The sequence below is a fragment of the Grus americana genome, chromosome 2 (assembly GCF_028858705.1).
Source record: "Grus americana isolate bGruAme1 chromosome 2, bGruAme1.mat, whole genome shotgun sequence".
Lineage (NCBI taxonomy): Eukaryota > Metazoa > Chordata > Aves > Gruiformes > Gruidae > Grus > Grus americana.
Genome location: NC_072853.1, coordinates 115,143,058 through 115,170,333, shown reverse-complemented (window position 1 = coordinate 115,170,333; position 27,276 = coordinate 115,143,058). Strand labels below are relative to the sequence as shown.

The 27,276-nt window shown below is 48.1% G+C and overlaps 1 protein-coding gene across 2 annotated transcripts in view; it reads left to right on the top strand.

Annotated features, from left to right (window-relative positions):
* PDE1C (phosphodiesterase 1C) overlaps positions 1 to 27,276 on the top strand; it is a 392,346-nt gene that overhangs the window by 12,011 nt on the left and 353,059 nt on the right. The gene's annotated exons all lie outside the window — the stretch shown is intronic.

Genomic DNA, 27,276 nt, shown 5'->3' with positions numbered 1-27,276 from the left:
GATCTAAAGTGGGCAATAATTGTTGGTAGTATTCTCTCTTCTCCAACCTCTTGCTGATGTTATTCATGCCATCCTAAGGCGTTCTTTCATCACTGAAATTTTGGGACATGGATGAACAAAGCAGGAAGTGGAAAATAAATTAGACATAGTTGCAAAGGTGGCAGATATTCACAGAAGCATAAGGATAAAGCAGTCAGGATGATGCATGGACATTATATGCCACTTTGGTTACAAAACATGCAGTTGGACTTCCCCAGTGAAAGATTTTGTTTAAAAACCCAAACCCAACAAAAAACAAAGCAAAAAAAAAGAGGAAACGTTAGAGGTGAATTTTTTTTTAAAAAGCACGTGAGAAATGAGAAGGTTCTGTAAAGGAGCATGGCAGTACCAAAGAAAATCAGTGAAGGCAGTAACTAAATGAGAAGTATTTTGAGCTCAGTCATGCATTTCTATGTGATTAGTCCCATTACAATAAATGAGAGTACTTACTACTGCAAGAGCTGCCAAATTAGACTTGCTCATAATGATAACTTTTAAAATATAGAAGACACTTTGCTTCAGGAGCTCAGTCATATATGTCTTAAGTGCTACGCCCAATGTGTTTATGAAGTAGTGTTTTTGTGGATTTTGAGAGCGCTCTGTTCCCAGTACCTTTCAGTAATATGGACAGGCGCTTCCAGTGAGGTATCCACATATTCATCATGCCTCCTGCCTCTTCCTGGGATACACCTGAGAAAATAAGAAAGCGGTCATGTCAGAACTACTCAGTAAAATATAGTTAAACTCCTTCCTCTCCAGAGAGCTACTGCTGTAAGACCTTTTAAAGAAGCATGGCTTTAACCCTCTCTGCATTGCATCCACAGCACCAAGTGTATTGAGGCAGAAAGCCTTATACTGTTGTCATACAGCTCCTTGAAGGTATTTATACCTTCTGCTGTGCACTTGTAGGGCCAGCAGATAGCTCCTGCTGCACAGACACACCACAGCTGTTTCGTCCTGATGAGCAGGTGACCACCTCCTGACTTCTGAGCACGAAGCCCTAAATTATATCTCATTTTCAGCCAGAAAGCTGAGCGCTTGCTGAGTTGCACAGACTCAGCATTCACCGTGGCCTGCTTGTCCTTGGAGCAGCTGACGTAGTGTTGTCTCTAGAAAGAGCCAAGGGACGTTTTTCATTACAGAATCAGGGATGTGCCTTAAAGCAAGGTGTCTGTCGAGAGATGTCGGGGAGACGTAGCATGGGTTATTGCCTAGTTCAATCTGCATGGTACCTGAAATGAAGTCATTTATAGTATTGCCGATGAAAAAAAATGAATCACTTTTCACAGGCATTTCATTTAGTGGCTTTCAGAAGAACAAAACAAAGAGAAGTATTTTTCCTTGGCTAACGTTTCAATGTAAAGAGCCACATGTAACTTTTAAACTAAGACTGACATTATATATTAGCCTGCATCAGTGTTTTGCTCAGGGCCTTCACTGAGGGTATGTATTCAAGCGCAGTGTGATAAATGCTCTGACTCAGGCCTTGGATCTTTCCTCCTTTTATCACAGGTTGAAAGCAACTGGATGTGAAGCTTGGTGAATCTTTCAAAGATATTAATTTTAAATTTATGTAGTATTAAGACAAAGCTGTCCTCTTTAAAGTGGGAAGACAGCTTTGGGGGAAGAGTATACATTATACTGGTCACTACTTTTATGAGTATTGGTAGTTTATGTGAAGTAATAATGATAACGCTGGCAAATACTCCTGGTGGCATCTTTCATGTCAGAAGTGCTTAATGGTTTGGCTGTATTTGCTTCAAACTGGAGACTTAAAAAAAGGAGTTCAAGAGTTTTTATTTTAAAACACACAGCATCTTTGTGTGAGGAAATCCTTTTGCATCATGACTGGAGACCAGCTGCTGCAAAGGCAACTCTGAGAAGAACCTTCTGCAGGTACTCACCGGCAGATTGCCAATGACAGGGAACTGGGAAGCGGCGCTTGGTTTCTATATGCACCAGAAGGTTTAGTTATTGACCTGAGTTTCAATTGCTTGAAACAATTATATCAGATGAGATCATGTCACCAGTTCACCTCTGCTGTGAGCTGGTAGAAAGCAGACAAGCTGAAAAGGAAAGAGACACATGATGGTGCTCCTAACATCTGCACCAGCAGCTTATGAAGTGGTGTAGCATTACCGTATGGTTGACTTGCTGTGTCACCTATTAATAAGAAGTTTATTTACCAGGATTATCTTTCTTAGCTTTTTGCACATGCTGTTCTCTATTTGTGAGAAACCCTTCCTGTCTGTGCCACCTGGCAGGTAGGCTGGGGCAGCGTTAGGTTTTGCTAATTAAAGATCAGGCTGGATTTCATGAGTAGGAGGAGACAAATCCTGCCCTGCTCTTGGCCTGCTCTCTGAAGCACAGGCACATAAGCACAGGGTCTTTTTGCATCCTGGCTTAAGGTTATGCAGTGTAGGGTGCTTATCACTGCAGGGCAGTATTTCTTACCTAGCCATTCAGAACAGAGTCCTGAAATAGGTCTAAAAGTCCTTTATATCTGATCCTGTGCTGCTTGTGAAGGTGAAATCTTTTCAAAAAGAGGATGTAATGCTCCTTTTCTCACATGCAGGATGGGCAACCAAGGATTAATCTTTCATGGCCTGCTGTCCGTGCAAACTTGCCAGTGTTGGTAGACAAAAAAGTAGTAAAGAGCAGGACATTTCCAGGCAGAACTATCACTGATATACTTAAGCTGTGAATCTGCTCTGCTGTGTGGCACATGCAGTGGCCATCTGTCCAGGATTCCTGTGATTAAAGGAGGTAGCAGGGCTGACTGCCTCTGCTTGTCTTTCTGTCAGTGTGCAGCTGAAGTGCTGATGTTTTGTGGAAAGAAAGGAATTTCCAAAGCTTCATTTTAAATATGCACGTGTATATTTGTGTGAATTTATGGAAGCAGAGGGAGGTAAAGAAACTACGTGGCAATAGCACACAAATTTAGCAGAGGTATAAATGACCAAAGGTATAAGGCAGTGAAGACCTGGGATTTGAGGAAGCTCCAAAGAGAAGAGAGGGTTACTTGAAAAGGCATTGTTTACACTTAGTTGCCTTCCCTGCTGCGCTCTTTTGGCCCCGTGGCTTTTTGGATCTCACAGGAAAACATTAGAAGTGACATGGAGGAAAACAAGAATAGGGCAAATTACTTGTTAGTAAGTAGATGTAAGTCTCCTCCAAGGGAAAGGCGGAACAAGGTGTGGGTTTCCTGGCATACGCTTCCTGGAGTGCTATCTAGGTGTGCTGTGGGTCACCTCTGGGCTTGGATGATGCCTGAGGTCCCTGCCTGGCAAGGGAGGGAAGGACAGCAGGCATCAGAGGAACTTCCTCAGGAGTCCCACTCACAGCCAGAGGGCTAAACCTGGATTCCCCTGGGATCACAGACTGAAATAGAAGGGCAAAGGAAATGGTGTATAATTGGTCCCTATTGAAAACAATGAGATTGTTGCCTTGTAAAACCAAATATTTTGTGAATGAAGCTTCCAGAGACTGAATGTTTTGGAGTTCCTTTAAAATGAACTCTCCTAGGAGCTGGTAACCAAGCCTGAGTCCACAGCATGTTTCTATTCTCTGCTGAGTATGACCTGTCCATGCATAGGAAGATGTCTTGACAGAAACCTGAGTGGACAGAGTGATGATCCCAGGGGTGCCTGCAGCTTAAATATTAAAATGGGATGCTGGGAAGGAAAAGATGCAAACCATAGAAAGCAGTGAGTTCATCTCTTAAGAACAAAAAATCAGAAAAGCCTATTTCTTCTCCCAGTCATCTCTTGCTTTGTCTGATGTAAACTCAACTGAAATCAGAGGCAATGGGTCCTCTTTTATACTTGGCTTTTGAAATAGACCCAGTGAGAGAAAACGTGGGCAGAGCCTACTGCTGGAAATGCTGGTTTGACTTACAGCTACCTACCTCAGCTATTCTTCCCAGTACCCAAAAGTCTTTTATATATGGTCCAAGCAAATGATTGTCATTTTTTAAAAAGGAAAAGTAGCACTAATTAATAGGAATAGTAGCTCAGCATTTATCCACTGTGTTCATTGTAGCACAGAATGATTTTCGTGACTCCATCTTTAATTATATCTGGCTAAAGGAATAAAAAGTTTTCAGCTACGCCAGCCATTTTCCTTATTGCATTTTATCTTTGTTAGCAAACAGACTAGCCTGAAATGTTTGGCTTTATGGACTGCCACAGAAAGCAGTCCAGTCTGTGGAATATTGCAATCTTTGCATAGGGTGAGGATGCAAGATGATGTATGTCCCAAAATTATGTCCTAACCACCTAATATGTCTAGAAGAAACAATGTAGAGGAAGATCACCAAAGCCTTCTATGCTCTGAGCTCCCAGGGAGGCCTGTCTGCTCAGTGCAGCTTGCAGATGTGTCAAAGGTGAAAGCACACAGAATCACAGAGTGGCTGAGGTTGGAAGGGACCTCTGTAGATCATCCTGTCCAATCCCTCCGCTCAAGCATGGCCACCTAGACTCAGCATTGCCTAGGACCATATCCAGTTGGGTTTTGAATATCTCCAAGGATGGAGACTCCACAACCTCTTTGGGCAACCTGTGCCAATGCTTGGTCACCCTCACAGTAAAAAAGTGTTTCCTGACGTTCAGAGGGAACCTCCTGTGTTTCCATGTGTCCACATCGCCTCTGGTCCTGTCACTGGGCACCACTGAAAAAAGCCTGGCTCTGTCCTCTTTGCACTTCCCCTTCAGGTATTTCTAAACATTCATGAGATCCCCCTAAGCTTTCTCTTCTCCAGGCTGCACAGTCCCAGCTCTTTCAGCCTTTCCTTATATACGAGCTACTCCAGTCCCTTAATCACTCTTGCTGGCTTTTGCTGGACTCTCTCCAGTATGTCCATCTCTTTTGTACTGGGAAGCTCAGAACTAGATCCAGCACTCCAGGTGTGGCCTGACCAGTGCTGCAGAGAGGGGAAAGATCTCCTCCCTTGACCTGCTGGCAACACTCCTCCTAATGTAGACCAGGACACTATTAGCTGCCTTCACTGCTAAGGCAAATTGCTGGCTCATGTTCAAGCACAGCTGGCCTTCTCTCACCCATCAGCAAGGCCAGGCCTTGCACTTGAGCATAACGCTGCTGAGACATCTCCCCTCCCTTATGAACTTCTGTGCCAGTGAACAGCCAGGATGAGGAAGAGCAACAGAAATTGTGGCCCTGCGCAGTGTATTAGCCCACCTCGCTCCAAGTATCCCAGCTGGAAAATGTATTTTTAGGCTGCATTCCAGTGCTGTAGCTTCTCTCCAGCCATGAAACCTACCATGGCATTGGGTTATGCATTGGAAATGGGGTTGCTGGACAGAAGGTGTGCACGTTGAGGAAATCAATCTAATACTGCATGACCTCTTATGTTCTGTCTTGTGGCATATATTGGGCAGTATCAGTACTGGGGTTTATTACAGGGCAGTTGAAAACAATCTGGGCCACTGAGAACTACAAAGTAAATGCAAAGTACTGTGGTTGGGTTTTTTTCCCTTGAATGTTCCTGTCGCTACCACAGTAGCCTACGATAGCTTTGCTATGGATACAAAAGCTCTAGCTCTTATTTCTTCAGGAACAACTTGTTTGCAGCCTGCTTGCACTAAGATCATAAAGAGGCGTGTTGTTGTTGATGGCTATCAGAAAAGTACCTCTCTGTCTTCTTAACAGATGACATCTGCAAAAGCTCCTAATGATGTGGGAGCTGGGGCTCTGTTTTCAGGTGTGACACAAGCACTTAAGACCTTGCATCTCAGTGATCTTTAAAAGTAGGACTTGTGGTCCCAAAGCATGACTTGCTTTTGTATCTTAGTACTGATGTAGAGCTGTGGCTGCATCAATCTTGTATTTCCAGCTAACAGAAGTGCCTGTTTGGCTGAGTGACGATGCCATTGTATCACTGTCAATTTAAGTACCTGTTGATAAAGTGCTCTGGAGCCTACTGCATTTCCCCCATGCTAGAGAGTCATTTGATTTGAGGCATTGCACAGTTTTATGACCAAGCTGTTGCGTCAGAGCTGGCAGGTACATGTGGCTGAGATGGTTTGTTGCTCTGTGATGGTTATGGATTCAGTTGTTTTTAAAGCCAGTTCCTTTGGGGAGCAGGAAAACACAATCCTGACCTGTATCAGAGGCTGAACTTCTAGTCTGGCATTCCTTTAGCTGTGCACAGCTCAATGATTTTCCTTTCGATATGTTTCTTTAAGATTGCTCTATTTCATCCCTGTGTGGAACCGCAGCATACGTTCTTTCCTTTTTTCCTGGTGTTCAGCAAGGGAATAAAGGTGCCTGTGAGAAATTCGCAGGAGGCCTCATTTACTAGTATTACAAAATTCAAATCCAAAGGGTCACACCCACAAGAGCTAATTGTCAAATTGTGCGCTACCAATGGGGAGAAAAAAAAAGTGTTACCATGGTAACTTTCTAATGAGTCTGCTTGAAAACCGTTCCAAGAACTTTTGTCCCAGTGGATTAAACATTTGTGAGGTCAAGCGGCTCCTATGCTGTAGGTGTAACCTCACATGATACTACTGGTGGTTTTTACACAGCCCAACTATTTGCAAGGAGAGACCCTGAAACACAATCTGTACAAGCAGCACATGAAACCAGGTCAGGGCAGGATTTCACCTAATTTAAGGCATCCTCATCTGAGGTAATCATGTTGGCTTCCTTTATAATCAAAGTAGAGAAATAGATTCTCGTAGGGTGTTGTTCATCTGACCTATTTTAGACATCAATCTCTGGCTGAGCTGAATCATGCCCTAGAAGTGCCATTTTCTTTCTATTGACTATAGAGGGAGCCTGGATGACTGTATTGCACTTGTCGATATCTAGATCTGAAGAGATGCCCCCCCATCCCCCCAGATCCTTTTGCAATCTAGAGGTCTAGAAAATATGCTTTTAGAAAAAAAAGGTAGAATGAGTGATGATGTAGTCTGGAAAAGATAAAATGAGGGACATGCATGTAACAGTTTTCAAATATGTAAGTCATTTGAAAAGAAGGGAAAAGTCATTAAACTGGACAACGGGAGTGGGTTAAACAGTTCTAATAATAAGGATTGCAAGACACTGATGTTTCACTGAGAAGTACTGATTATCTACTTTTTTTGTGGAAGCACTCCACAATTTGGTCACTTCCCAGTGCTCTACAAGTTCCAGCCTTCTACTTTAACAGATATACTTTTTTCCTGTTGTCAAGACAACATATGGTTGTATATCCTCCTTTTGTTTCTCAAGGATATATTTTTAAAAATTCACACAACATACCAACAACCAAGCAAACAGGTTTTTTTATTTTTATTTTCCTTTTTTTTTTCCCACTTCCTTCTAAAAGGGATTTTTCTGAGCAAGGCTTTTTATGGTTTTGGGTGGAGGGGTTGTCAAAGAGTTTTGGCTGGCTAGAGTACAAAAAGTATCATACAGTATTTGAATGGAAATAAAATCTGAAGAAGATAGTTTGTAGATATTAAGTATGCAATTTTTCTTGCTTTTCTGGTATTTTAACTAAGTGCTTCATGGGACCTCAGGGAGAGATTTCACATGGTTCACAACAATCAGCAATGGTGCTTTTTTAAAAAAAAAAAAAGTTAAAACCTTCTCTCTCATTCCTCTAGTTTTCCTGTTGTAGTAACAGGACTATTTGGCAGTGAGATCATTTGAAATATGACAGTGGATATTCTTACTATGTGTATTGTTTTTTTCCCTCTCTACTGGTAGAAGTCAGTCAGACCAAAGTTTCCTAAGCAGTTCAAGGTGTTTCAAGCCATTGGTACCCTTGAAAGAAGTAGTTCTGCCATCTCCCTCCAACTAGCTATGTGTTTCTGCATCCTCATCACCTTCAGATGGTGCTGCATCTGGGCAAAGCACCAGAGCTAGGAATTGTCCCTGGATAAAATCAGTGTCTTGTCTTTTCTCCCGATGTCAGGAAGAGCTTGGTGCAGGTTTGGAAATAAATGGAAGACGAAAGGATAGGACCGCTTCTTTTGGTCACAATGCTAACTTAAGGTGTTGGTGGAAGCAGGAATCCAGTTGTGCTATGCTTGCTTGTTTTGACTGCTTTGTGAAAATGCCTTGATCAATAGTTGGCATCTTTTAGTAACTTTCCTAAGGGTGAAGTTTAAATATCACTCTTCCAATTACAAAGTATAATTTAGGGAGCAAATTGTGCTATAACAAGAAAGTGCATTTTGATCTTGCTTTGTTTTCATTAAGGCATCATCTGGAAACCAAGGACATTTGTCATTATTTTAACGATTTTAGAGTGTGGTGGGGAGCCTGGACCCGCTTCCTGTGAAATTGTTAAAAATAATCCAACTAATTTGTGTGGGCTTGATGTCTCTTTTCTTCCATGCACTCACAGATGAAACAGTATTTAAATTCATTGCAATGACCACCTGCTATTCGCAGAGCATGCCATTTGCTAGTGGATTCACTGAAAGGAAATTTAGCAATTGGGATGACAACCATGGATGCTGTTAATCTGCTGTGTACAGAGCTACTTCAACCTGAAGTTTTTAGCCTTGCAAATACAGCTGATTTTCTTTGAAGAAGAAGAAAAGATTTTCCTGTTTACAAAAGCGTAAATTATAAATCCCATCAGAACTTCTGTTTTTGACAGCTGAGTTCAGACACTGTGTCTCTAAAGCTTTATTTTCCAGTATGCTTTCCCAAATGGAAGCAGACATGTTCAAAACTGTGAAAATGTCATTTCAGGTTTGCTCATTATCCTCTATTATTTTTCTGTTTGACCCAGAGTTCAGCTGCACCACTTGGTCACAATGATCACATGCATAACAAGTTTCTGCCTGTTTCTGCAATACTTAAGTTTGCTCAGAGGTTAATGTCTCTGACTTCTGGATTGCTAGCTCAAAACTCATTGTGAGTTGGTGTCAGTTTTATGTGACGTAAGTTTTTTTTTTCTTAAAATGTTTAAGCCCTTTAACTCCTTTTTCTATTCAGGAGTGTTCAGAGCCTGAGTATGAGAGCAGAAGAGGGTGAGTGCAAAATCCAGTAGCATATGTTCTGAAATATTTTGAAATTTAACCTACATAATTTGAGACTTCCTGGCCTTTACCCTTTCTGGGTACTTTTCTTGTCTCACAAGTTTTGTATTCTCTAAAACTTTACAGCTGTTATGCATCAGCATTTTAGAACATCAGACAGAGTAAAGCTTTACAGTCTGGATCCTCCTTGCCGAGGAAACAAAGTGGGAAGGAGGGAAACCACTGAAATTGCTACCACGTTTAAGTATCTCAGGTGAATGCATGGGAAGTTTGAAAGTGCTTCCTTAAACAGGGACTCAGAAACTTCTTGTTCTTCATCAGTGAATGAGGAGATGCTAATGAAATTTGAGGAAAAATGGATTTGTGCGGTGGATTTGCTTTTGGGACTGTAGCACAGCTTGGTGGATTGCAACCAGAAACACTTTATGTGCCAAAGGCTATTAAACGTGGTATGTGCTGGAATGCTGCCTATGGCTGCCGCAGATTAGCAGCGGGCTGGGAGTTTTGGAGAGGACTAGTGGAGTTGAACAGGCACCTTTGGTGGGTGGCTGGTGGACTGACCTTGGTGAGTGTATATAAAGTCGCATACATGCTTGCTCAAGCTGGCTGTGAAGTGGATGGACCACAGCTAGCTCCAGGCTGGAAGGTATCTTCTAGTTATGTTATCAGCCTGTTGTACCCAAACTAATAAAGCCTTCTGAAAGCTTGCTAGTTTTATAAATGTATTTCTTACAGTAGGATTTTTTTAAACTTTAGTTTAATGGTGCTGTTTTGAAAGGGACAAAAGCACTCTAAGGACTAATACTGTGGGGTTTTAGCTATTTTGATTCTAACTTAAACCTGCTCAATGTGTACGTTAGTGTTCATATACATGCATAGACCAATCTAAATTGAGGTTGCACCATGCTTCACTGAGGTTCATGATTTCTAATGACTTTGCTTGTACAAATGTCACCATCTGGAACTAGCTCATGTGACTTTTTATATTGAAGGAACAGACTGATTATATTTAGAAATCTGAGACTCTAGATTTTCTTGCGATATTACATTACGCTGTCATGTCAAATTTCAATAAGCAAGGATTTGTGCTGTTTCTATCTAAAACAAATAGCTACAAAGTATACAATGATTACTCAATAAGGTTGTACCACTCAATTCTTTCACAAGAAATCAAAAGGAAAAAAAACCCTATTTGTTTCTGTTGTGCAGATTAGAAGTTTTTCAGCTTTTCTTATTGAGCTCTGCTGTAACTTCTGTATCTTAAGATGCATTTCAAAATGGACTTATGAAAGCTAAGTACATTAGAAACTTCTCACTTGAGACTGAAAGGGCACTGCAAGTTCATGTATTCAGATAATAATCTGTTACATCTGCAGTTCTGGTCTGGGAGACTGAATCCTACTGTGGCTGAGTCTATCTGCAGCTGAAACTGGTGATAGTTCAGGAAACCTCGATATGGACAGTTTGGAATTGCTCTTTGAAAGTTTATAAGGGTGTCAAATTTTAAGACTTCAGATTCTCTTCTGAATTATTGTACCTACATCCTGGCCTGAATCCAGGGATACTGCTTATGCCACAAATAGGTTTCTTCAGAAAAGCCTCAAGAGATTAAAAGTCAAGCCTTCTTTTATGGACCTGAAAAATGGTTGTTATTCTCATCCTCCCCTTAACTGTTTTCTTGGGAAGAAGGTGACCTTAGAAAACACAGAGGGTTAGGTGGGTGGGAACGGCTTGCTACTTCCTGGGCTGTGCTGTGGGTATAGTGAGGCTGTTACTGCAGGCATAGTGGTTTTTATAGGGCTTTTTTTTCAGCCCAGGCTGGAAAAGAATTTGAAAGATCATCTGGCCCAACCTTTTGTGGGAAAGGGAGCCTAGATGAGATTATCTAGCACCTCATCCAGTTGCATCTTGAAAACCTCATGTGATGGGGACTCTACCATGTCCCTGGGGAGGTTGTTCCCGTGATTGATTGTTCTTACTGTAAAAAAATTCTTCTATTGAGATGAAACCTCTCCTGGTGCAACTTGTACCTGTTGTCCCTTGCCTGTCCCACATGGCTCTTTGTGAAGAGAGAGCCTCCATCCTCTTTGTAGCTGCTCTTTAAGTACTGAAATACTGTGATGAGGTCCCCCCTGAGCTTTCTCTTCTCCAGGGAGAGAAACTCGTTCAGTCTTTCCTCATGCAACAGGTTCTCCAGCCCTTTGATCATCTTCATGGCTCTCTTTTGGGTGCTCTCCAGTCTGTCTGCATTTTTGACATGTGGGGACCAGAGCTGGACATGGTACTCCAGGTGCAGCCTGATAAGCGCTGAGTGGGATGATTGTGTCCCTGTCCCTGCTAGTAATGTCCCTGCAGATGCAACCCACGATCAAATTTGCCTTCCTTGCTGCAGTGTCACACTGCTGCCTCGTCTTCAACTTGTACATCAGGACCCCCAGGTCCCTTTCAGCAAAGCTGCTCTCCAGCCACACAGATCTTAGCCTGTACTGGGCTCTGTGGTTTTGATGTCCCAGGTGCAGGACTTTGCACTTGTCTTTGTTAAACTTCATACAGTTCTTGCTAGCCCACTTTTCCAGCCTGTTCAGGTCCCTCTGTAAGGTGGCTCCTCTCACTGTCCAGTTTAGTGTCGTCAGCAAACTTGGTGCAGGTACTTTCAATCCCATCGTACTGATCATTTATGAAGATGTTGAACAGCGTGGGGCCCGGTATTGATGCCTGGGAGACCTCGCTTGTAACTGGCTGTCAGCCTGAGTAAAAAACATTGATCACCACCCTCTGTGTATGGCCTGTGAGCCCATTTCCTATCCATCTCGCAGACCACCCATCCAGTCTGTATCTTGCCAGTTTGGCCAGGAGAAGGCTGTGGGAAACAGCATTGAACACTTTGCTGAAGTCCAGGTAAACATCACCCACTGCTCTCACCATGTAACACAAAACGTTATTTTGTTGATGAAGGTAGTTGAGTTTGGTGTGATTTGCCTTTGGCAAATCTGTGCTGGCTTTTCCCAATCACCTGCTTTATTTGGTTTGTAATAGTTTCTAGGAGGACTTGTTCTATTACTTTCCCAGGAGTGAATTAAAACTAATGGGCCTGTAGTTTCCTGGGTCCTCTTTTGGGCCCTTCTTGTAGATGGGTATGACATTTGCCCTCTTGCATTGAGGATGTCCCCCAATCTCCACGATTTTCCAAATATTATAGATGGTGACCCTGCAACAACATTGGCCACTTCTCTTACCACCCTGGGGTGGATTCCCTCTGGGCCCATAGATTTATGTGGGCTGAGCCCTTGCATGAGGCTGCAGACCAACCCTTCCTCCACTTCTGGTGAGCCAACACATGTTGTTGTAGCTACTTGATCCTGTGCTCTGGGGTCTACCTCTGTTGGTAAAGACAGAGGCAAAGGAGGTACTGAGGTCCTCTGCTTTGTCAGCGTAACTAGTAACTAGTTTCCCTGCACTGTTTAGCAATGGTCTTCCCTGTGTTTCTGCTTACTGCTCATGTATCTGAAAACATCTTTGGCCTACACACCTATCTCTGACTGGCAAGACAGAGAAGATCACTTGGGCACCTCTCCCTTTCACTTGTGTCCCCAAGGCTCTGAAGTCCTGCTTGATCTTGCCCAGGTTTTAATTTACCATGTCATGGTGCCCACATGGAAAAGGAGCAGGAGATAGTAGTCTGTGCTTTTAACCAGTGTGGCAGCCTCTGTGTGACATCCTGGAGCAGTCCTGGGAGGTGAGCACCATGAGGCAAAAATCTCAAATAATACTCTATTGCTTGTTCCTCCTCCCAAATACAGCACAGCCTGCTGACCGCTGCCTTCCTCCTGCAGCTCCTCCACCAGAGCACACCTTGGGCAGGTGGAGACTCAGAGGGGAGGTGCGGTCTTTGCAGCCTTCCACCTGGGCAGCAGCTTCCCTGGTAGGAAGCTCTGTCAGGGTGGTCACCCCCAGCTAGCCTGGCCAGGTAACTGCAGAGCGCAGCCCTTGCCGGCTCTCTGCCACCACCCTTCTGCCAACCCCAAAGCACTGCCTAACAAGCCCTCCTAATTCTTTGGAGACCTCGGGCTGCTGGGCAGGCTTGCATGGCCACCAGCTACCCGCGGTGGCCGTCGGGGCTGCAGCCCGAGGCGGCAGATGAGCAGAGCGGGCCGCAGCCCCGGCCCTGGCCGGGTGAGCTGCCCTTCCCGCGCCAACGGCCGCTCCCCGGAGGCCGGCGCTCCTCAGGGGCCGGGGTGTTCGCGGCTTCCCGCCCATGTGAACGACCGCCGAGGGAGCCCCGGCTCCCGCCTGCCCTTCTCGTGAGACCAGCCGCCCGTCGGCCGGTCCTTCCACAGACATAGACAGCCCGGGGAAGCCGGAAAGCCCCTCAGACAGCCGGCCGGGGCCTCGCACACCTCAGCGTCCTCCCGCGGGCGGCGGCTGCCATCTGCAGAGGTAAGGGAAACGGCCGCCTGTTGCCTGCTCGGCTAAAGGGTGATCGGGGCCTCCTTGCACCGCCCTGCCCGGGCAGCAGCCACAGGCAGCGCTGTCCTCTGGGGGCACCTGGTACCAGACCGTCAGGGCAGGGTGCCTGGAAATTCGGGGGAACAGGGCAGTTGTTGTCTTTAGACTTTTTTTCCCAGAAGGAACACAGTTCTCCTAGGTCTGCTTCTCTGGTCAGTGACAACATTAATTTCCCCTGTTTTTGTTCTCCTCCTTCGCTTGTTTTTCCTCTGTTGTAAGTGAAACGTTTTGGATTGCTCCGTGCATTGCCAGGCGACAGCAGCAGTGAAGGAGAGGGGTAAAAGGCGTCCCCAGGACAGGCAGGGAGGGGGCTGAGCCCTCTGCGGCACCAGCTGCACCTCAGAGAGCACCAGGTTGCTGCTGGGGAGGTTTCACCAGGCGAGGAAATGTGAGGTTTTGCCAGTTGATTCATGTCCTTTCAATTTCTTCCTGGTACAAAAGCCCCCTGAATCGTTGTGAAAGTGCCAAGTGTTGTCTCCGTACGAATATTAGTGATTTCTTTCCTCATGGTTACTACCATGGCAGATGGCCAGCTGTGTGAGTGTAACAAAATCTAGAAATTGCATTTTAAAAATCATATTTCAGAATGCAAAACCCCCACATTGTTTGTATTTAGTTTTTTCTGGAGACATATGTCATGACAGACAATGTGAAAAATCCTTTGATGTGGAGAAAGGGCATTATGAAACAGTATTCAAAGTGGTACACAAATTATTTCGTGCAGGGCTTGCAAATGTTTCTAGGATGTCTCTGGTGGCCTTTCCTGGCATCTGCTATGCTGTTACCAACCATGAACTCCAGGAAATCCACAAACGTTTTGAAATCCATCTGGGGAATGTAAGAGTCAGGTCATGAAATGCCCAGACGTGAATATTCTTGAACTTTAGAGGAGTTAAGGTCTGGATGCCCACAATGTGATGCCATCTCCTTCCTTAATGAGCTGAACACCCCTGGTACCTGTTGAGCTGTGGATGTATGTTTCATGATCGTCATGAGTTTGTGGTATTGCAGGAGGCACTTTAGAATCTGGATACATGTAAAATGTATTTTTGATTGTATGTTCAAACAAAACCTCATGAGGTGGCAGTGGAGTGATGAAACTGAACAGGTTCTTTCTCTTTTTGTTGAGTTTGTTTGGGTTTTTTTCCCTATATGATGGAATACAGAAGAATGGGCTTGAGCCCAGACCTGAGCTTTTGGCAGCGATACCACTTTTCCCTCTGAATAGAACAGGCTAATTGATTCCCAGAAAATTGCAAATTAGTGGGACTGCAATTAAGCAGCAGCAGTGCTGAAGGTGGGTGTGACTTGTGCGGTAGAAAAGATGCTCCTTTTCCAGGTGACGGAAAACAAACTCTGCTTTCCCTGACTCCCACACGGCCCCTTTGTTTTCAGCAGGCTTCTCACCAGAGCTTCTGCAAGCCTGTTCTTAGATGCAAACGAAAGCAGAATTTTCTCTTTATTATTCCCACACTTCAGAGGCAATTCTGCTTTCACTGAACTGAATGGAAATTCATGAGTAAGGATGATGTTTAGATTCGTTTGCAGTGCCACGGTAGAGTTCATGCGACCCTGCCTGTCTTCATTAAATGTCAGCTTTGTGTTGTGATTTTCACTGAAGTGACATCTACCGAATTGGAGAAGACCCGTGGGAGAAAATAAACTGACGACAGAAGTTTTGAACGATGGGCTTGGGAACAAGAGATGTGCATGTTTATAGAGTACAGCTCTTTCAATCTCCTAAGAGGATTTTTTTCCTCTCATAACTGGAGTAGGATGGAAATCTTTTCGGTCTGGTGGATTTGATATTTATGACTTCACTTTTTATTGTGTTGTGAAAAAAAATGAACACAGTCTTCTCGTTTACATCCCACAGTGTTACCCACTGGTCTACAATGTGTGAGGCTTTCACATCTATTCCACACCTCTGCTAACACTGTGTCAGTCTTGATCTGGTTAAGTGAGAGCCGCTACCATCAATAATGTTATCAACTTCCCTATCTCCTCACTCTGGTTTTCCTCGGTTTCTCAGGTGTGCTTTCTAGAAACTGCATATAAGGGAGAGAGATTATGAGAGTCCTTTCTTATTCCTAAAGGCATCTGAAAATTCTGTTTGGAGTCACTTGCTGTAAAATTATCTCCTGAAGTCATTGCAGGAATATTTTAAGATTTTGTAGAAATCCTTTTGAGGCTTAGGAAGGTCCAATTCTTTTCTTATACTCAGTTTAACAAAAGTCTCTGTACCCTTGGTCTCATCTTTAATGCTATATTTGAGAATTACTGGTTCTCCCAAGCAGGGTGCCCTGCTGTTGAATGAGCCAGGCATAGCAGAGAGCCCTTGTTCTGGTCATGGTGAATATTTTTTTTTTTAATAGACTCGGACCAGCGTGGTGAGTTTATGTTGTTTCAAGGATTTGCTACAACGTTCTGTGGCATTTTTGACCCAAATAATGCAAGCCTTTTAAAGCCATAATCTTTTTTTTTTTCTTCAGTGAACCAGTCTGAGAGTCTGTAGAGTACAGGATTATTGCACTATAATATAGGATATTAATATAGCAGCAAAGCAGTCTTCCTTGCTGGTTTCCTCCTACCACAATAGCTTTGTTTCATAATGTGTGTATGGGAATGAAAATGCTAATAAATGCAACATGAATATTTGCTAACTGCAGGTATTTTTACAGTGCTGATCCCTCTAATAGCAAGGCAGATGTAACAATAGTCATCTGTGTGCTTGTGTGAGTCTGTGCTATGTTTAGTTTGTTAATGGACTGGAGAGTGACTTCTGATTATGATTCATGCATTATTAGAAAGGGGAAAAGTGGATGTGGAAATGACAGGAGACACTGGGAGCTTAAGTTTATAAATAATCGTAGCATCTGACAGTTGATCCAGTCTCAGTGGAAACTCTTTGGGAACAGTGCTAAGCACTGGATCTTGGTGAATGGTCAGAGTAAGCTGAGAGAAAGAACTATGGCTTTATTCAGATCTTCCCTCCAGTTGACTTAAATAAGAGTGGACGAAAACCCTCTTGTGAAGGAGCACTTTTGAATCTTCCTTTAGATTTTGAGGGGGTATGCCTTTTATGTACAGTTTTTAAAATATTTTCCCCTGGAAAAATATATCGATTTACGTGTTTCTTACTTATTGAAGTGTGTTAATGTTAACTATTACATAAAGAAACTATTGTATCAGAACCACTAGACGAATATTGTTACAGAACTGTATGTAAGTGGTGGTATAATTTAACTATGATTACTCAGACATCACAGCAGGTTATTTTTATCAAAAGAATTGGTGCTGACTTGCACTTGGTAACACTTATGCAAGCTTATTTTATGAAGTCTGAGAGCACGGGTAAAACAGGTGTCTTAAGGGTGATGGTAGGATGGGATTGAATCTGAGCCTTACATGCCAGGTGAAATTTCATAAATCAGACAAACAAGTAACTGTTCCAAGTTCCTTGTGAACTGGTATTCATCTGGGATTAACTTAGGGAACTAATGCCATTGCACAGTTGTGGCCTCATTGTACGTTTTCCTCAAAGACATTTTTCGGTTGCAAGGGCCTTAGCTTTCCAACAAAAATTAACGCTTTCCATGGGAAACATCCATAGACTCCTTAAATTTTGTAGAGCCTTTCACAAAATCCCTTCTTCCTCAAAACCCCTCCTTTTTTTTCTCATCAGCTCTATTGGCAGTGTCATGTCTTCGACTGCCAAAACACCCTTTTGAAATCCAATTGCTAAACTGCTGTGCAACTTTGGACAAGGCATCTTTAATTTACTTTCTGTCGAGTACCAACAAAGTGAGAAACACTTCTTTTTCCCTGTTCATGTTCTTAATTAGGATAGCCCAGTTCAGCTGGAAGGGGCCTACAATGACCACCTAGTCCAACTGCCTGACCACTTTGGGGCTGACCAAAAGTTAAAGCATGGCATTAAGGGCATTGTCCAAATGCCTCTTAAACACTGACAGGCGTGGGGCATCAGCCACCTCTCTAGGAAGCCTGTTCCAGGGTTTGACCACCCTCTTGGTAAAGAAATCCCATGTTGTTTAAAATCCTTGCTACTGAGAGACCATCTTTTTCTTAAAGCCCTCTGGACAGGGGACCTACATGGCAAGGGAGTTTATCTCTAGCCTCGCTCTGCCTGCTGATCTCTCAGATCCATGTTTGGACACATGCGAGGGCCTGTCTTGTCACACTTAGCTTGCATCAAAATGTTGAGATTCTTTAAATGAGCAGACATAGTGCGGCAGCTTTCTGCACTCGTTGCCCCGGTTTTGCAAATTAATTACAATGCGCGTGCTAAAAAACTGTTTTTCATGGATTCCTTTATTATTTTTTTTAAAAACTTCCTTTCTGTCTGCATGATGTCATCAGCACTGTCATCATACTGATATTCTCAGGTGGTGTCAGGGGTCAGGAAACAAAGCCCTTTCAACTCTAGCATCACCACAGCCAAGCGAATGCCTGTGGTACAAAGGCCCTTGTTTATTGACACAGCCTGAAGGTACAGATGAATTGCCAGGCATGCCCAACAGCTGTGCCCAGTGCAAGGGCACCAAGGGCGGGGACAGCCCCCTGGGCAAAGGCCAGCACCCCAAAGGCCAGCTGGCCAGCCGGTCTGCCTGCCTTCCTTCCTTCCTTCCTTCCTTCCTTCCTAGGATGCTGGGCAGAAGGCAGGTCTGCGGTGGGCGGGGCTGTGCATGGGGGGCCTCATCACCCCCATGTCACAGTGGCACCGCCCGGCAACGCATCAGTCACAATGCCCCGGGGCAGGATAAAAGGGGCATCCTCCCCTGTGCGGCTGCCAGAGCTGGCCCACGGGCAGCTCGAAGGCATGCGAGAGGAAGTTCTTGAGGAGCCGGTGGAATTCCTCAGTGGAGGCTGAGGGAGGAAGAACGGAAGCTGGACGAGTCTGCTGGATGGAGATTCTCCGCTGCAAGGCCAGCTATTGGTGAAGCCATCTTGAAAGCCCATCGAATGGATGGATGGATGGATGGAAATCCTGCTTCAGCCTTGGGGGAACAGACGCAAGCCCCTCAGGAAATGAGAACCACCAGCAACCCCTGGAGGTGCCCGAGGCTATCAGGCCTTTTCCGCTGGATAGCCATGGCCAGAGCGAGGGACTGCCTTCTTGAGAAGCGCTGCAGAGCTCTCCGTCCTCATCCCCCATGGAGCCAGGGGCAGCAGCCGTAAGAAAGGGGAGGATGCAGAGAGGTTGCCAAGGGGTCCCGGTGCTTTGGAGCACCCGATGGTGTCCCAGCGGACACCCGTGGGAAGGGTTCTTGCCCCCAAGGTCGATCGGGCCAGGGGCACTTGGCCACTCTGGGAAGCCCCTGAGATGGCTCCAGGCTAAGGGAGAACAGGGCTTGGGCATCTCTTTCCTGGGAGGCGTGACCAGCCTGCCTGTGGGAGGAGGAGGAGGAGGAGGAGGCCGGTCTTGCTCACATGCTCAGGGAATAGCCGATCGCCAGCGCCGCTGGGGTCAGGAAGGAATTTTCCCCCGGGGCAGATTGGCACTGGTCCCCGGGGGTTTTTTGCCTTCCTCTGCAGCACTGAGCAGGACCACTTGTTGTCAGGGCTCCTCTGCTCCATTTTGGCTCGGTCACTGCCTGCTGCTCATGCACCACGAAGATGGCCTCTCGTGCCCTGCAGCTGGGGGGAGGAAGGCTTTTTTTTCCCCCCGGTGGGCTAGCAGGTGTCCCCGGGGGTTTTTTGCCTTCCTCTGCAGCTTTGAGCACCGGCCCCTTGCCAGGCCTGCTTTGGGCCATTTTGGCCAGGTGCCTGCTGCTCATGCTCCACGAAGGTGGCCCTCGTGCCCCGCATCCGGGGGGAGGAAGCTTTCTAGACCCCCAGGGCGGGCCCCAAGGGAGGCCCCCGGGGATTGCTTCTTGTCCTCTGTAGCATTGAGCACAGCCCCTCGGCGGGGCTCCTCTGGCCCCTTTTGGCTAGGGTCTTGCGTGCTGCTCTTGCACCGCCAAGGTGCCACTCTCTCGGGCCCTGGCTCTCTGGGGCTCTCTTGCCCCGTGCAGCTTCACAGCGGGAGCGAGCTCTGCTCTTCCCTTGGCTCCCTTTCCCCAGGGGTCCTTGTTTCTGCGAGACAGCCTGTGTTTTTGGAAGGCCTCCAGCCTTGCTGCACCACCAGCAGCAGCTGCCACTTTGCAGCTCTCCCTGCGGGCAATCCAAGCGCAGGGCAGGCGCAAGCGCGCTTTGCACGCGTCGCTGGCCGAGAAGCACAGCGCAGCAAGTTTTGGAACGCAAAATTATGCTTTTGTCGTTGGTGGGCACCATACTTTGGAAAATATCCCACGGTACCACACAGCTGCACCTCTTCTTCTTCTTCTTCTGTTGTGTGTGTGGTCCATCCTGATCCTCATTCTTGATGTTGTCGCTCTTCAGGAAACAGGGACTGCTTGTCCTGTATTCCTGCTGCTCCTTTCTGCAGCTCCGTGACTTGCCTTTGCCGCACTGCAAGGGATGTTTTTTCAATCGAAACTGAAGAATGCATCGGCCTGTTCCTGGCTCCATGCGCGCGTTGTCTTAATGATTGTGAGCACTGGCTCTGAAACGATTCGGGCAACTAAAATAAAATGCTGTTTCCACTTGCAACCTTTGTGTTACGTGTCCTTGAAAGTGTTTTTGGAGCTGAAACCCCCCTGGCATTTCAGGCAAATAACAATCTCATCGTTACGCGGCTCATGGTAAGCGCATAGAATAAAATAGAGAAGAGTGATGCTACGTTATGGTGGAAAAGCTGTGACCTAGGTCTTGAGGGCTCCATCCAGGAGAGGGGCTCTCTGCAGTGCAGGTGCCAGGCCCATCCAGGAGACGGGGGCAGAGACGGGCACACCTACGAGATGGCTCAGGCAGGGACTGAAGGCCCCAGGCTGAGCTGAGACACGTCCCCCGGGCCCTTGGCCGGAGACGGTGCAGGTGGGGGTCCCAGGGGAGGCCGGTCCCAGCCATTGAGGCCTATGAGCCCCCCCAGGACCCCGACAGGAGGAGACCTGCACTGCTCAGATGCTCTCCTGTAGACATCGATGGTTGGCCACGCTGGAGACAGAGTCCTGGGCCAGACGGACCTTCTCTCTGATGGAGTACTGTTGTTCTCAGGCTCTTGCATTTTCGCAGGTTTTTTCATGGGAAACATTTGAGGTATTTCTAAAAGCAGTAGAAAGAGTAAAATAAAATCCGTGGGGAAGTGAAAAGGTGTTGCTGTTGTGAAGGGAGCATTTGGAAGCATTTTGTTTACAAGTACATCCTCCTTTAGAGTGTGGGCTTGATATCTGAGCATTGGTAGTGTCAGAGATGCAGGGTTTTGCCATCTTGTGGAAACCCCGCTCAACTGTCTGAACTCAGAAGGCTTTCAAAACAACCTACTTCACACTTCCTTTTTGCAAATGCGTGCAGATTGTCCACTTCTATTGAGGCGATGCACAGCTGTCACACCATCAGAAGCTACATGCCTCCTTCCCACAAAGTGACAGAGCCACTGCTTAGGCTGGAACATGGTTCTTGTTATTCAATGTCTTCTTCTGGTGCTGGGCTGAGAATTAATGGCATCAGAGATTTCCTCATTGTGTAGTGGTAGGGAGAGGGGAGGTGGGAAGCAGGATAGCATGGCGTAGCATAGCATTGTTCGTCTGGAAGGGACCTACTGTCTGACCAGTTCAGGGCTGACCAAAAGTTAAAGCATGGCATTAAGGGCATTGTCCAAATGCCTCTTAAACACTGACAGGTATGGGGCATCAGCCACCTCTCCAGAAAGCCTGTTCCAGGGTTTGACCACCCTCTTGGTAAAGAAATCCCATGTTGTTTAAAATCCTTGCTACTGAGAGACCATCTTTTTCTTAAAGCCCTCTGGACAGGGGACCTACATGGCAAGGGAGTTTATCTCTAGCCTCGCCCTGCCTGCTGATCTCTCAGATCCATGTTTGGACACATGCGAGGGCCTGTCTTGTCACACTTAGCTTGCATCAAAATGTTGAGATTCTTTAAATGAGCAGACATAGTGCGGCAGCTTTCTGCACTCGTTGCCCCGGTTTTGCAAATTAATTACAATGCGCGTGCTAAAAAACTGTTTTTCATGGATTCCTTTATTATTTTTTTAAAAAACTTCCTTTCTGTCTGCATGATGTCATCAGCACTGTCATCATACTGATATTCTCAGGTGGTGTCAGGGGTCAGGAAACAAAGCCCTTTCAACTCTAGCATCACCACAGCCAAGCGAATGCCTGTGGTACAAAGGCCCTTGTTTATTGACACAGCCTGAAGGTACAGATGAATTGCCAGGCATGCCCAGCAGCTGTGCCCAGTGCAAGGGCACCAAGGGCAGGGACAGCCCCCTGGGCAAAGGCCAGCACCCCAAAGGCCTGCCTGCCTGCCTGCCTTCCTTCCTTCCTTCCTTCCTTCCTTCCTTCCTAGGATGCTGGGCAGAAGGCAGGTCTGCGGTGGGCGGGGCTGTGCATGGGGGGCCTCATCACCCCCATGTCACAGTGGCACCGCCCGGCAACGCATCAGTCGCAATGCCCCGGGGCAGGATAAAAGGGGCATCCTCCCCTGTGCGGCTGCCAGAGCTGGCCCACGGGCAGCTCGAAGGCATGCGAGAGGAAGTTCTTGAGGAGCCGGTGGAATTCCTCAGTGGAGGCTGAGGGAGGAAGAACGGAAGCTGGACGAGTCTGCTGGATGGAGATTCTCCGCTGCAAGGCCAGCTATTGGTGAAGCCGTCTTGAAAGCCCATCGGATGGATGGATGGATGGATGGAAATCCTGCTTCAGCCTTGGGGGAACAGACGCAAGCCCCTCAGGAAATGAGAACCACCAGCAACCCCTGGAGGTGCCCGAGGCTATCAGGCCTTTTCCGCTGGATAGCCATGGCCAGAGCGAGGGACTGCCTTCTTGAGAAGCGCTGCAGAGCTCTCCATCCTCATCCCCCATGGAGCCAGGGGCAGCAGCCGTAAGAAAGGGGAGGATGCAGAGAGGTTGCCAAGGGGTCCCGGTGCTTTGGAGCACCCGATGGTGTCCCAGCGGACACCCGTGGGAAGGGTTCTTGCCCCCAAGGTCGATCGGGCCGGGGGCACTTGGCCACTCTGGGAAGCCCCTGAGATGGCTCCAGGCTGAGGGAGAATAGGGCTTGGGCATCTCTTTCCTGGGAGGCGTGACCAGCCTGTGGGAGGAGGAGGAGGAGGAGGAGGCCGGTCTTGCTCACATGCTCAGGGAATAGCCGATCGCCAGCACCGCTGGGGTCAGGAAGGAATTTTCCCCCGGGGCAGATTGGCACTGGTCCCCGGGGGTTTTTTGCCTTCCTCTGCAGCACTGAGCAGGACCGCTTGTTGTCAGGGCTCCTCCGCTCCATTTTGGCTTGGTCACTGCCTGCTGCTCATGCACCATGAAGATGGCCTCTCGTGCCCTGCAGCTGGGGGGAGGAAGGCTTTTTTTCCCCCCGGTGGGCTAGCAGGTGTCCCCGGGGGTTTTTTGCCTTCCTCTGCAGCTTTGAGCACCGGCCCCTTGCCAGGCCTGCTTTGGGCCATTTTGGCCAGGTGCCTGCTGCTCATGCTCCACGAAGGTGGCCCTCGTGCCCCGCATCCGGGGGGAGGAAGCTTTCTAGACCCCCAGGGCGGGCCCCAAGGGAGGCCCCCGGGGCTTGCTTCTTGTCCTCCGTAGCATTGAGCACAGCCCCTCGGCGGGGCTCCTCTGGCCCCTTTTGGCTAGGGTCTTGCCTGCTGCTCTTGCACGGCCAAGGTGCCGCTCTCTCGGGCCCTGGCTCTCTGGGGCTCTCTTGCCCCGTGCAGCTTCACAGCGGGAGCGAGCTCTGCTCTTCCCTTGGCTCCCTTTCCCCAGGGGTCCTTGTTTCTGCGAGACAGCCGGTGTTTTTGGAAGGCCTCCAGCCTTGCTGCACCACCAGCAGCAGCTGCCACTTTGCAGCTCTCCCTGCGGGCAATCCAAGTGCAGGGCAGGCGCAAGCGCGCTTTGCACGCGTCGCTGGCCGAGAAGCACAGCGCAGCAAGTTTTGGAACGCAAAATTATGCTTTTGTCGTTGGTGGGCACCATACTTTGGAAAATATCCCACGGTACCACACAGCTGCACCTCTTCTTCTTCTTCTTCTGTTGTGTGTGTGGTCCATCCTGATCCTCATTCTTGATGTTGTCGCTCTTCAGGAAACAGGGACTGCTTGTCCTGTATTCCTGCTGCTCCTTTCTGCAGCTCCGTGACTTGCCTTTGCCGCACTGCAAGGGATGTTTTTTCAATCGAAACTGAAGAATGCATCGGCCTGTTCCTGGCTCCATACGCGCGTTGTCTTAATGATTGTGAGCACTGGCTCTGAAAAGATTCGGGCAACTAAAATAAAATGCTGTTTCCACTTGCAACCTTTGTGTTACGTGTCCTTGAAAGTGTTTTTGGAGCTGAAACCCCCCTGGCATTTCAGGCAAATAACAATCTCATCGTTACGCGGCTCATGGTAAGCGCATAGAATAAAATAGAGAAGAGTGATGCTACGTTATGGTGGAAAAGCTGTGACCTAGGTCTTGAGGGCTCCATCCAGGAGAGGGGCTCTCTGCAGTGCAGGTGCCAGGCCCATCCAGGAGACGGGGGCAGAGACGGGCACACCTACGAGATGGCTCAGGCAGGGATTGAAGGCCCCAGGCTGAGCTGAGACACGTCCCCCGGGCCCTTGGCCGGAGACAGTGCAGGTGGGGGTCCCAGGGGAGGCCGGTCCCAGCCATTGAGGCCTATGAGCCCCCCCAGGACCCCGACAGGAGGAGACCTGCACTGCTCAGATGCTCTCCTGTAGACATCGATGGTTGGCCACGCTGGAGACAGAGTCCTGGGCCAGACGGACCTTCTCTCTGATGGAGTACTGTTGTTCTCAGGCTCTTGCATTTTCGCAGGTTTTTTCATGGGAAACATTTGAGGTATTTCTAAAAGCAGTAGAAAGAGTAAAATAAAATCCGTGGGGAAGTGAAAAGGTGTTGCTGTCGTGAAGGGAGCATTTGGAAGCATTTTGTTTACAAGTACATCCTCCTTTAGAGTGTGGGCTTGATATCTGAGCATTGGTAGTGTCAGATATGCAGGGTTTTGCCATCTTGTGGAAACCCCGCTCAACTGTCTGAACTCAGAAGGCTTTCAAAACAACCTACTTCACACTTCCTTTTTGCAAATGCGTGCAGATTGTCCACTTCTATTGAGGCGATGCACAGCTGTCACACCATCAGAAGCTACATGCCTCCTTCCCACAAAGTGACAGAGCCACTGCTTAGGCTGGAACATGGTTCTTGTTATTCAATGTCTTCTTCTGGTGCTGGGCTGAGAATTAATGGCATCAGAGATTTCCTCATTGTGTAGTGGTAGGGAGAGGGGAGGTGGGAAGCAGGATAGCATGGCGTAGCATAGCATTGTTCGTCTGGAAGGGACCTACTGTCTGACCAGTTCAGGGCTGACCAAAAGTTAAAGTATGGCATTAAGGGCATTGTCCAAATGCCTCTTAAACACTGACAGGTATGGGGCATCAGCCACCTCTCCAGAAAGCCTGTTCCAGGGTTTGACCACCCTCTTGGTAAAGAAATCCCATGTTGTTTAAAATCCTTGCTACTGAGAGACCATCTTTTTCTTAAAGCCCTCTGGACAGGGGACATACATGGCAAGGGAGTTTATCTCTAGCCTCGCTCTGCCTGCTGATCTCTCAGATCCATGTTTGGACACATGCGAGGGCCTGTCTTGTCACACTTAGCTTGCATCAAAATGTTGAGATTCTTTAAATGAGCAGACATAGTGCGGCAGCTTTCTGCACTCGTTGCCCCGGTTTTGCAAATTAATTACAATGCGCGTGCTAAAAAACTGTTTTTCATGGATTCCTTTATTATTTTTTTAAAAAACTTCCTTTCTGTCTGCATGATGTCATCAGCACTGTCATCATACTGATATTCTCAGGTGGTGTCAGGGGTCAGGAAACAAAGCCCTTTCAACTCTAGCATCACCACAGCCAAGCGAATGCCTGTGGTACAAAGGCCCTTGTTTATTGACACAGCCTGAAGGTACAGATGAATTGCCAGGCATGCCCAGCAGCTGTGCCCAGTGCAAGGGCACCAAGGGCAGGGACAGCCCCCTGGGCAAAGGCCAGCACCCCAAAGGCCGGCCGGCCGGCCTGCCTCCTTCCTTCCTTCCTTCCTTCCTTCCTTCCTTCCTTCCTTCCTAGGATGCTGGGCAGAAGGCAGGTCTGCGGTGGGCGGGGCTGTGCATGGGGGGCCTCATCACCCCCATGTCACAGTGGCACCGCCCGGCAACGCATCAGTCACAATGCCCCGGGGCAGGATAAAAGGGGCATCCTCCCCTGTGCGGCTGCCAGAGCTGGCCCACGGGCAGCTCGAAGGCATGCGAGAGGAAGTTCTTGAGGAGCCGGTGGAATTCCTCAGTGGAGGCTGAGGGAGGAAGAACGGAAGCTGGACGAGTCTGCTGGATGGAGATTCTCCGCTGCAAGGCCAGCTATTGGTGAAGCCGTCTTGAAAGCCCATTGGATGGATGGATGGATGGATGGATGGAAATCCTGCTTCAGCCTTGGGGGAACAGACGCAAGCCCCTCAGGAAATGAGAACCACCAGCAACCCCTGGAGGTGCCCGAGGCTATCAGGCCTTTTCCGCTGGATAGCCATGGCCAGAGCGAGGGACTGCCTTCTTGAGAAGCGCTGCAGAGCTCTCCATCCTCATCCCCCATGGAGCCAGGGGCAGCAGCCGTAAGAAAGGGGAGGATGCAGAGAGGTTGCCAAGGGGTCCCGGTGCTTTGGAGCACCCGATGGTGTCCCAGCGGACACCCGTGGGAAGGGTTCTTGCCCCCAAGGTCGATCGGGCCGGGGGCACTTGGCCACTCTGGGAAGCCCCTGAGATGGCTCCAGGCTGAGGGAGAATAGGGCTTGGGCATCTCTCTCCTGGGAGGCGTGACCAGCCTGCCTGTGGGAGGAGGAGGAGGCCGGTCTTGCTCACATGCTCAGGGAATAGCCGATCGCCAGCACCGCTGGGGTCAGGAAGGAATTTTCCCCCGGGGCAGATTGGCACTGGTCCCCGGGGGTTTTTTGCCTTCCTCTGCAGCACTGAGCAGGACCGCTTGTTGTCAGGGCTCCTCCGCTCCATTTTGGCTTGGTCACTGCCTGCTGCTCATGCACCATGAAGATGGCCTCTCGTGCCCTGCAGCTGGGGGGAGGAAGGCTTTTTTTTCCCCCGGTGGGCTAGCAGGTGTCCCCGGGGGTTTTTTGCCTTCCTCTGCAGCTTTGAGCACCGGCCCCTTGCCAGGCCTGCTTTGGGCCATTTTGGCCAGGTGCCTGCTGCTCATGCTCCACGAAGGTGGCCCTCGTGCCCCGCATCCGGGGGGAGGAAGCTTTCTAGACCCCCAGGGCGGGCCCCAAGGGAGGCCCCCGGGGCTTGCTTCTTGTCCTCCGTAGCATTGAGCACAGCCCCTCGGCGGGGCTCCTCTGGCCCCTTTCGGCTAGGGTCTTGCCTGCTGCTCTTGCACGGCCAAGGTGCCGCTCTCTCGGGCCCTGGCTCTCTGGGGCTCTCTTGCCCCGTGCAGCTTCACAGCGGGAGCGAGCTCTGCTCTTCCCTTGGCTCCCTTTCCCCAGGGGTCCTTGTTTCTGCGAGACAGCCGGTGTTTTTGGAAGGCCTCCAGCCTTGCTGCACCACCAGCAGCAGCTGCCACTTTGCAGCTCTCCCTGCGGGCAATCCAAGCGCAGGGCAGGCGCAA